Below are 12,184 nucleotides of genomic sequence, written 5' to 3'. Positions count from 1 at the left end.
TTGAATCTGTGAGAATTCAAATTCTGCTGTTTATAAGCTACCCAGTCTGTTATAGCAGCTCATATAGATTGAGATGTATTTTAATCTCATGTAACTCTAGATAAATTTAAAGATAGATTACAGTATAATTTCATGGCAGAAATACCCCATGGTAACACAGTTTCATATAATATGACTGGTTATTAGCTCTCATTATCTGCCCAACCCCATTTGGAGACAGACAGAGGGGTCAGATAAAGTTTTTGTTTTCTGCATATGGAGGTAAGATTGGGCAGTGAAATGTCAGGCAGCCTTGTTTTGAAACTAGCAAGGTTGATCGATCCCTGAATCTGCAACATTCTCTTGGCTCAACAAGCTGACCCCAGACAGGCCACAGTGAAAGTGAAAGAGCCCCCATCCATATTTCAGCCACAGGGGATGATGCCAGCCCCCAGAGGGTGCCAGGTCACGTCAGAAGCCTGATGGGTTAAAATCGCCCGGATAAACCCTCCAACCTTTTGGCCAGCCGACAAAAAAGGCTCTTCCTCCATAATTTCAAAAATGTAGCCCCTTGTTTTCTGCAATTGAATTTTCATGCCCAACTTATCCTGTTAGGGCAGGACTTACTGTACTATTAGGCTCCTATTATAGTTGAGGAAAGCAAGGTTTAGAGAAGGAGCTTTGTTCAAAGTCTCATGGGTTGTAAATAGTATGTCCAGAAAACAAAGTAGATGAGTCTCCTTCCAAAGCCCACACTGGCTTCCCAACCACCACGACTCCTAAACAGGATGATCTCTGAACAGAGTCTGCGTGTCTGACATTTTGCTAAGAACTTTGTATGCACTCTGTCACTTAAATCTTACAACCACCCAATGGAACTGAAGTCGTATTTCCCCTGTTTTCAGATTCTAGAACTGAGGCTATCTGTGGCTAAGTAAGAAGAAAGTTTACTCAGTCGTGTCCAGCTCTTTGCAACCCCATGAACTGTAGCCTACCAGGCTCCTCTCTCCATGGGATTTTCCAGGCAAGATTACGGAGTGGGTTGCCATTTCCTTCTCCAGAGGATCTTCCTGACCCAGGGGTCGAACCCAAGTCTCCCACGTTGTAGGTGGATGCTTTACTGTCTGAGTCACCAGGGAAGTCCAAGAATTCACAGCCAGTAAATGTCAGAGAAGGGCTCAAAGTGAGAGCCCCATAACTCCAGAGCTATGAGGAAGTCACTGGGGGCTGAGATCGATTACAGAGCTAGAGTTCACTTCGAGGCAGAATAAGAATGATGACTTTTTCAAATGAGTGTTGAGAGAGCAAAAGGAAATTGAAAGTAACCTACCCTGCTCTACCTTCAAGGGGTAGGAGGCAAGTACTGAGGGATGATGTCAAGAAGCTGATAGCATATGTTTTGAGCCTGTAACTTGGGCACATATGGGACCCAGGATGTCAACATTATCATCTCTGAGCCATAAAATCAGAAGGGCCCTGGATATCTAGATGGAAGACTGACACAGAAAGACTAAGTTCCTCCTCACATGCACTTGCCCACAATGAAGAAAACAAACACATAAGCTAAACCTTGCTCCTGGGGAAGACATGATACATTGAATCGACTTGTTCCATCCTCCCATTTTAAGTTGGAGATAATTAAGATGTCTTTCAGAGAAGGCAATGGCAATCCACTCCAGTACTCTTCCTGGAGAATTCCATGGACAGAGGAGCCTGGTAGGCTACAGTCCATAGGGTCGCTAAGAGTCGGACACGACTGGGCGACTTCACTTTCACCTTTCACTTTCATGCATTGGAGAAGGAAATGGCAACCCACTCCAGTATTCTTGCCTGGAGAATCCCAGGGACGGGGGAACCTGGTGGGCTGCCGTCTGTGGGGCCGCACAGAGTCGGACATGACTGATGCGACTTAGCAGCAGCAGCAACAGCAAGATATCTTTGACATGGCCATTTTTTTGTTGATTTAATGATTTGATTGAATACAATGTGTTTCTGAGGACCTCTATGCTAAAGCTGAAACTCCAGTACTTTGGCCACCTCATGCGAAGAGTTGACTCATTGGAAAAGACTCTGATGCTGGGAGGGATTGGGGGCAGGAGGAGAAGGGGACCACAGAGGATGAGATGGTTGAATAGCATCACCTACTCTATGGAAGCGAGTCTGAGTGAACTCCGGGAGTTGGTGATAGACAGGGAGGCCTGGCGTGCTGCAACTCTTGGGGTCGCAAAGAGTCAGACACGACTGAGCGACTGAACTGAACTGAACTGAACTACAACCTCAGTCCCCTACACACTATTTTTTTTCTTGTACTGACTTAAGATCGTGAACCTTGTTGACACAAGGAATCAGGAATGGCCACAGGAATTTGTCAGGACCTAATCCTATGGTTAGGGACAGGCTGCTGCCCTTGTATCTATTTGGAGTGAGAAATAGGACCCGAAGTGTCGTGACTGCTGTGTGGGGTGTCCAGCAGCCTGCAGGGAGGCGGGGTCTTAAACGGAGCTGCGGGAAGCTGGGCCAGCACCCCTGCTACGCCCTGTCAAGCTGCATCCATCAGACTAGGTTAGGAGTTAAGATGTTACACAATGTGACCAAGGGGATCAGAAGCAATCACACAACCTGTCAGCCAGTGCTTTCCTGATGATTCCCGGGGAAGAAGGTTGCTTCCTTGGATGCAGAGGAGGGAAGGGGCAGCCCCTCGCATGGGGCAGGGGAAAAGGGAGGGCCTGTTTGGTTCCTTATGTAGTTGTGCTTGGTGAGGAGGGAGTGGAAAGTCAGTCTTATTTCCCTAGGTTGACTTTAGGATTTTTGCCTGCAGGTCACAATTCTAGAAGCCTTTTCTTCTAGGACAAGAGTCTCAAAGACTCCTCTATAGCGTTTCAGTCTCCTGGGAGCCAGGCCAGAGAGCTCTGTGAGGCCTTCTGTTTCATAAAGGCGAGAGGGGGCTCACCTCCACTCACCCTGCCCTCAGACAAGGCCAGGAAATGTGACTGCAGGTCGAGGACACTTGGCGCCGGCTTGGAGGTGATTGAATCATGGCTTCTGTTTGCCGGCTATGGGGCCATGGGGCCATGGAGCTAGCCCCAGCCTGGCGCCGAGAATACCCTGATGTTGGCAGACAGGAAGTGGATGCAGCTCAGCTTCTGTCTGAACCGTGTAGATGCTATCCTTGAATGTGTCTGCTGGGACTGACTCCCAGATGCACTGCCTGACAGATGCTCCAGTGACAGAAAATGCAAACAAGGCAGGCATCTTCAGAGAGGGCATCTCATACTCAGAACTATGATAAGCACCAAACTGGCAAGGGATCACTGTCCAAGACTTCCTACCCACTGGCTGATTTTCTGTACCCTTCTGATATCAAGCCTTCCTTACTCACACAGAACCAGAGAGGCAAACTAAGGACTTGACTTTATTTGGGTGAATCGTCCTAGGTTCTCCTTATTTGTTCAAACCTGTTCCTTTGAAACTACACTGGCAATACATAGCGTCATCATTGGGAAAATGGTTTCTAGAGCCATATTTTACCCCAGTCCAAATTGCCAACATCTGCTGGATCATGGAAAAAGCAAGAGAGTTCCAGAAAAACATCTATTTCTGCTTTATTGACTATGCCAAAGCCTTTGACTGTGTGGATCACAATAAACTGTGGAAAATTCTGAAAGAGATGGGAATGCCAGACCACCTGACCTGCCTCTTGAAAAACCTATATGCAGGTTAGGAAGCAACAGTTAGAACTGGACATGGAACAACAGACTGGTTCCAAATAGGAAAAGGAGTACGTCAAGGCTGTATATTGTCACCCTGCTTATTTAACTTATATGCAGAGTACATCATGAGAAACGCTGGACTGGAAGAAGCACAAGCTGAAATCAAGATTGCTGGGAGAAATATCAATAATCTCAGATATGCAGATGACACCACCCTTATGGCAGAAAGTGAAGAGGAACTAAAAAGCCTCTTGATGAAAGTGAAAGAGGAGAGTGAAAAAGTTGGCTTAAAGCTCAACATTCAGAAAACAAAGATCATGGCATCTGGTCCCATCACTTCATGGGAAATAGATGGAGAAACAGTGGAAACAGCATCAGAGTTTATTTTGGGGGGCTCCAAATTCACTGCAGATGGTGACTGCAGCCATGAAATTAAAAGATGCTTACTCCTTGGAAGAAAAGTTATGACCAACCTAGATAGCATATTAAAAAGTAGAGACATTTCTTTGCCAACAAAGGTCTCTCTAGTCAAGGCTATGGTTTTTCCTGTGGTCATGTATGGATGTGAAATTTGGACTGTGAAGAAGGCTGAGCACCGAAGAATTGATGCTTTTGAACTGTGGTGTTGGAGAAGACTCTTGAGAGTCCCTTGGACTGCAAGGAGATCCAACCAGTCCATTCTGAAGGAGATCAACCCTGGGATTTCTTTGGAAGGAATGATGCTAAAGCTGAAACTCCAATACTCTGGCCACCTCATGTGAAGAGTCGACTCATTGGAAAAGACTCTGATGCTGGGAGGGATTGGGGGCAGGAGGAGAAGGGGATGACTGAGGATGAGATGGCTGGATGGCATCACTGACTCAATGGACACGAGTCTGAGTTAACTCCAGGAGTTGGTGATGGACAGGGAGGCCTGCGATTTATGGGGTCGCAAAGAGTTGGACACGACTGAGCGACTGAACTGAACTGAACTGAACTGGACTCCCACCTTCACAGCTTTCTAGCTGTGTGACCTTGGGAAAGTGACTTGAGCACTCTGTGCCTGTTTTCTCAGATGCAGGATGGGGATCCTTGTTAGTATCATTCTCATTTAAATGAGTTAACTTGTAAGTATCGATCAGTGCATTGTACTTAAATGGTAAGTTCTCATAAATGTTAGACATTCTATTTCTGACCCTGGGCTCTGCCTCGTCTTTCTGCTTCTAAAGGTCAGTCTGTCCCTTTAGACTTAGGGTCTTATTTGGTTTATATTGTTGAATGCCTGACTATCTCTCAAGGATGTTATCTTGGAGCTCCACAGTTTGATTACCAAGATAACATCCCTCTCTCTGTTCTGCCTTTGGGAGATCTGATTTCCAGCATTAACCTTCTAGACATTCTGGTTCCATGAAATCAGACACAGGTTTCACCATCCAGATATCTGTGGTGGAGAACTCTGATCCAAGTCTATTCATTTGGGGGCTTCTGGACATAAATCACATCTTGGGCATCTTGGGGTCTTTCTCCCATAAACTGGCTTTTTCTGATTCAAAAGATCAGCCTAGAGACTGCTCAGCTGCCTTAATTCTTAAGGCACATGGCGGGTGCTTAATAAATGGCTCTGACTAACTCTCTGGTTTCTTTTCTAGACCTAGTCAACTGGTTGCAAAGTGTTTTCAGCCTCTGATTTGTAAGAGAAATATCAGGTTATTCATTTGCCCTCTGGCTGGGGACAGTTTCCTTGTAAAGGATAGTCACCTCCTGAGCATTCTTGCCAACTCATCGAGGTGGCATTACCTTGAGTTCATGCCTTGTCTCAGTGGGTTTGGCTGCCTATTGGCCATCACCTCACAAGCTTCAGCTCCCTATCTGATAAACCTAGGCAAATATAACCCTTGACATGTGAGAACTCTGAATAAAGTGCTATAGAAAGATGTTCTAGAAAACACAATCAACAATAACAAATATTGTATCCACAAGTGGGAGTCACACATGGAAACTATGACCCTGGTCAGTGGGTCTATACATCGTCCAGGTGCAGAACACCTGGAGATCATAGAATACCATGATTGCTGCACAGCCCCAATGCAGAGACACAGTTAACCCCAGCGTCTGAACCAGGTATGGCTTTATGAGCAGAAAATATGACTAGATTGCAGTGTATAAATGCAACAAAAAAACCAGAGCAAGTTAAAACAAATCTATTTAAAAAAATACATCATGACCTAAGCATGTTCACCTATTTCTGAGTCTTTCCACTGACATCATTTGCAAATTTTCATTAATTTGGTCACTGGCAGGTGCACAGGAAAGGCTGAATAAGAGCAGGTCCCAAAGTTTCAAGAGAAAGAGGGGGAGGGTAAAGTTTTGAAATGAGAAAATTATATCTGCACTAATTTATTTTTTACGCAAAAAAAGTCCGGTATTATTCAATTTTTACAGAGGAATACTTTAGAAAAAGAAGAATAACAGCAGTATTTGCCCTCTTAGAATGCTCCATGGCCTTCGAAGGTGGGGTAGAGGCAGAGGAGATGGGAGCAGGGTAATCTTCATCAAGTTCTGACTCGTTCTCTGTCTTGTGTTTCCCCTTCAAGTCTCTTATTGTGGGCCATTCTCTGATCCTTTGGAAGACTCATTGGTCTAAGTGAAGTTGTCTACATGGCTACTCACAGACAATGGACCTCTGATTTGTAGAAAAGGACATCTCATTGTTCCTTCCATGCTCCCCCAAAGAATGCCAGGGTCTCTTCTTGAAGTTAATCCTACAGAAAGCACGAGGTTGCCTACATTGCACACTCCCTGGAACTTTCTCTTCTTAAGCATCTCCTTTTTGTTCCTTCATGAATAGCCCTCCTTTTTCTTAATTCGTCTCTTATGTTGCTCCTTATGGTATAAAGTGGTAGCTTGCCTTTATTCTTCAAGGCCTGAGTTTGTGTTTTCCTATTCAATGGAAGACTTTCTACTGGACTGGTACACATAGGTTTCAGTCAGATCCTCACATATAAACCAAGGGAATTCTGCCAATGTGTTATCCCTAGAAGACACTGCAATGCAAGGGGAATCAGCGATCCATAGTTGGGTGCACGGTGCACTTCAGCATGGCACAGAAGCTGCAAAACTGACAGCAGCAGAGGCCGCTGGAGGAATGGGAGTGGAGGGCGAGACTCCTCTCCATAACAAGTATAGAGGACTTGTTACAGTCCAAGTTAGTTCCCAGTGGTTATAAAGATTTGACAAGATGAAGTGGTCTGGCTATAATTTTGGATCACAATTATATGCTGAATGTTCTCATTTTTCATGAAGTCTGACTATGCTATTGTTCAGATGGTTTCCTCTTTTGCATTATTTTTCAAGGTGTTTTTAAAATAATTCCCCATCTGCTCATGTAACTTCAGTATTTCTCTCTCCTTTGTAACCTGAAAGAGTGTCACCATCATAGGGACATACAACAAAGTCTCATTTAGAATTGTCTTTCTTAGATGTAAGTTGTAGTCTAAATCAAAAGCTGAAATATGAAAAATCAGAGAACACCCAGTAATCTTCATGAGCTCTTGTTACAATAGGATATTGTATTTTCAAATATATTGTAAAAAATACTGACCATCCTAAACCAAAAAGGTCACAGACTATAAAAGGTTAACAGAATAAAAGACCAACAAAGGAATATCTTCTGATAAATTGTAAGGGGACCCACTAGGAACACCAAAGTTGGTATAGATATTATTTTAAGCTGAAGACATTTGAGATTTAAAAGATTCAGAAAAAAAGCCTTCTTAGAGCTTTCCTTACCTAACAGAAAAAGGGGAAAATCAGAATAAAGCAAAATGTCTGAAAATGAGGACTTCCATCAATTCCCTCTTCAGGGTATGTCTGCTTCCAGGAGAGAGGCCAAGAGTAAACCTACCATAAATCTCTCCTGGGGAGTTCTATGACCTAAAAGAAGATGGAAAGACCACTCACACCTATACAGGCAAACATTATCACAAACTTTCTTATCCTCTATTTGTTCTCCTAAAAGAACTCATTTGTTTTTCTTAAAGAAACCTATTTGGTCTTCCCATAGGAGCCTTTCCTATGAAGTTGAGTATAGAAGCCCCAAATAATATCACTTCTTAGAATTAATTATCCATGTGTATACTGAGTGAATATGTACACCAAATTTTTCTCCTGTTAGTCTGTTTTTTTTCTGTCAATTTAAATTGCAGGTCCCAAGCACTATACCTAAGAGGGTAGAGGAGAAGTTTTTCCTTCCATATACCAAACAATTTACATAAGTTCACTTAAAGATAGCCCATCCTATGTTTAATGATAACTCTTTCAGTTAACTTAAACAGAGGAACTCTGATTTATAAGAATTTTCTAAGTGTCAGAAATTCACTATGCATTGCAAATAAAGGCTTCTCCTTTGGCTGTTTCCACAGATTAAAAACAATGCTCACAAGGAAGAAAATCAACATATTCAAGCTAAAGAAATCTGCACATTTAATATGAGTCACCTGTACCCACTGTGATGCACCTTACTGAAAAAATGTCTGTTGAGAATGCCATTTCTAATCCACAAGATTTTGCTCAAGACAAAACAGAACAGAACAATATACAACAGTTATTGCTCTCCACCTCCCTCCAACCACCAAAAGACTGCTTCAAACACAAACTTGGAGTAAGTATAAGAAAATTTAATCATATATATATATGATTTTTTACCTTTAGACATTCCCGTCAGTGTCCAAGAACATTATGATTCAAATTTTCTTGTGAGCAGCAATAGTGTTTATCCTAGGGAAAAAAAAAAAGGAAAAGAAAAATATGTAAACTCAGAGACTGCCTACTTTTAAAGCTAGTAATTCACAGTTTATAGAAAGAAGTAAATTAATGGGAAATGCAAGAAAGTTCTTCACGGGAATGGTCAAAACAACTAACAGTGGTAGTTTGCCTAAAAGCTAAGTAAACCAGTAATAGGTGTTTTCTTTGATCTTTCTTCTAAAGGTATTTTGGAATATAGGCTGGTTCTTTTAGAAACAGACATTCTATGAATCCCTGGCAGGCAATCACTGTATCTTGGAAAAGAGAGGAAAGAATTTTTCTATGTCAGAAACGCCTTGGCCAAATGATTTAATGACTTGGAGTTTCATTTTTTTCATCTGTAAAATGAAGGTGATAATACCTGCCCCATAGGCCTGTGATGAGGATGAAGTAGATGTGCAAAGCGGCCACACATTGCCTTGCACGCAGCAAACACTGCCTATACACTAGAGCTCCTTTCCATTACAGTCCCCTCTCCCGCAGCCTTTTGCTTCTCTTATACTTACTTCCAACACCTTATCAGTGTTTGCTTCATGTTATTTAATTGGAAACAAAACTGAATGACTTCAGATTAAAAGTGAGCAAAAAGGAGATGACGTCAACTTCACATTTACTAATCAGAACAGCTCAATGGATTGAATGCTCCTTATGCTCTAGGCTCTGTCCTAATGACTGTATGTCAATGATTTATTTGGTCCTCACAACAACCACAGAGAAGGTGCTGTTAGAAAACTGAAGTGTGGAAGTGTTAAGCCCCTCTGTTCAGACTGCACAGCTCCTAGGTTGTAGAGCTGGCATTTGAGTCCGTGGGATCTCACCTCAGACTCGCCACCTTCACCACCCCTTCACACTGGCTTGGCCTCCTGCTCTGCATCACAGGACTGGCATACGCTCCAAGTGATGTCGCACACTTGATTTTTCTCTCTCTTCCCTTCCCCTCACTTTCCTTCCTTTACCTTCTCTCCTCTTCTCTTGTTTCCTTCAGCCTTTATTTTTGATCTGAATTCACTCTTTTGCTTATTTTGTTCCTCTGTTTTGCTCTGACCAACTGGGACAGAATATTAATCACTATAAGTAAACTGAGTTATCTGTCTGGGGTCAGACTTTTACTAGCCATGTCACTTGGATGAGTCAATTAACTTCCTTGGACCTTGGAGTCTGTTTTCTCTGCAAAATGAATGCATTAGACAAGATGATACCGGAAGAACTTTTCCTGTTTACTGGTCCTTTCACTGGCTCCTTGGAAGCAGTCTTAGAGCAGGCTGGTCAAGAATCTTCATAAATATGTAACTATTATGAATTCTAACATAAGTTTAGGGGGAGATGTTTCTATTTACATACACTCTTCGCAGAGCTTAAAAATAAAAATATGGAAGCTCAAAGAGGATAGGGAACTTACCTATGGCCACACAGAAATGGAAGAGTTAAAATTTGAAGCCAAGTTCATCTGTCTAAAGCCCATGTTCTTTGCAATGTCCAAGAAAGTATTGTCCAGACCAAGTACTCACCCAAATTAGCCTTATTTCTAAGATGTGACTCAAAACTTGCTGCTGTTGCTAAGTTGCTTCAGTCGTGTCTGACTCTGTGCAATCCCATACACGGCAGCCCATCAGGCTCCACCGTCCCTGGGATTCTCCAGGCAAGAACACTGGAGTGAGTTGCCATTTCCTTCTCCAGTGCATGAAAGTGAAAAGGGAAAGTGAAGTCATCGCTCAGTCATGTCCAACTCTTAGCGACCCCATGGACTGCAACCTACCAGGCTCCTCCATCCATGGGATTTTCCAGGCAAGAGTACTGGAGTGGGGTGCCTTTGCCTTCTCCGGACTCAAAACTTAGGGTGGCAGTAATAATCATAGCCAATATGCACTGTGAGTGTATTAAGTGCCAGCATGATGTGGGAACTTTACATGTATTATCTTACTTCATCTTTCTCATCAAACCAAATGCCAGGTAAAATCATCACCTTCCTTCAATAAACAAGGAAATTGAGGCACAAACTAACATTACTTGCCCAAGACGTAGAGCTAATAAGCAGCGGATCTCTTGAATCAAGAGTGACTAAAGAGCTAGCTGGGTCTTCCTGGTGGTTCAGACAGTAAAGAATCTGCCTGCAATGTGGGAGACCTGGGTTTGATCCCTGAGTTGGGAAGATCCTCTGGAGAAGAGAATGGCTACCCACTCCAGTATTCTGGCCTAGAGAATTCCATGGACAGAGGAGCCTGGCAGGCTGCAGTTCCTGGGCTCACAAAGAGTCGGACACTGATGTCATGATTTATGCTCATTGGCATGTGGTAGTTAGGTTGCACCGTCAAGTTCATAAGCTGCAGTTATGAATATCGACGAGCAAGTAGAGAAGGTTAGGGTTAGGGTGACCGTGAACACAGCCTTGTCGTTTAGGAATTCACAGACTCCAGCAAAGGAGAAGAGCAAGACTTGCTTTAGAAAGATTAGCCAGAGACTGCTGGGACCCTGCCTCCTGCACTGTCTCCCCATGAAAACTGCCAGCCATTGTCATTCTGTCTGACAAGGAGAAAAGAAGCGACGGAGTGCATCTCAGGGGAGGCTGGTTGTCAGTGAGGTGTACCGCACGTCCTTCACACTCAGGGAGTCAGACCTCTGTGCTGCCTACCCTTGGGCAGGGGGACATGGAGCTCCAAGAAGAGAGCACATAGAGGAAGCAGTCAACGAGTGAAAGAAACCTTCTTCAGGCAGCCGGATCCAGATTCATCGAGAAAAAACTGCTTTCCAGATGCATTCTGAACACGAGGACATGATTAGGATGGAGAAGGCAGTCATGTCTGTTTGGCTTCTTCGGGGGATTTGTTTGTATATTCTAATTGCATCATCGTTTAGCTTTATTTCATCTGGAACCTGGCTGCCAAATGAGCATATTGATTACCTGTCACAGATGCATATTTCTCAATTACAAGCCATCAAGGCTTGTAAAATCTCAACTGCGTCAGGACCCAGGAGTGGATTTTAGATTGACTGTGTGTTGTCACGTTAGTTATCTTATAGTGAGTATCAGCTACAAGGCTGGCATCTACCCACTGCATGTGCTGCCTTAAACGCCATAACCCCCTGCAAGGTAGACATCGTTGCCTTGCTATCTCTTAAATGAGAAACAGAGGCTCAGGATGATTAACAGTTTTGCCCAAGGTCACACAATTAGTAAGAGCTGGTGTAGGGATTTGAACTCGTGTATAAGTTCAGACTCCACAGGCTTCTCTGCCTCATACAGGCAGTGGATGCACTATTTCAAAGCGTGGACTTTGATGTCATGCTGTCTGACTAGGTCTCTCTCTTCCTAGCTCTGTGATCTTGAGTTTCTTTTTTAAAAATTTTTATTGAAATAAAGTTGATTTACAATGTTGTGTTAGTTTTAGGTGTACAGCTAAGTGAATATCAGTTCAGTTCAGTTCAGTCGCTCAGTCGTGTCCGACTGTTTGTGACCCCATGAATCGCAGCACGCCAGGCCTCCCTGTCATCACCAACTCCAGGAGTTCCCTCAAATTCATGTCCACCGAGTCGGTGATGCCATCCAGCCATCTCATCCTCTATCGTCCCCTTTTCCTCCTGCCTCCAATCCCTCCTAGCATCAGAGTCTTTTCCAATGAGTCAACTCTTCGCATGAGGTGGCCAAAGTACTGGAGTTTCAGCTTTAGCATCAGTCCTTCCAAAGAAATCCCAGGGCTGATCTCCTTCAGAATGGA

The sequence above is a fragment of the Budorcas taxicolor genome, chromosome 25 (genome assembly GCF_023091745.1).
Source record: "Budorcas taxicolor isolate Tak-1 chromosome 25, Takin1.1, whole genome shotgun sequence".
NCBI lineage: Eukaryota > Metazoa > Chordata > Mammalia > Artiodactyla > Bovidae > Budorcas > Budorcas taxicolor.
This window is presented reverse-complemented; position numbering follows the sequence as displayed.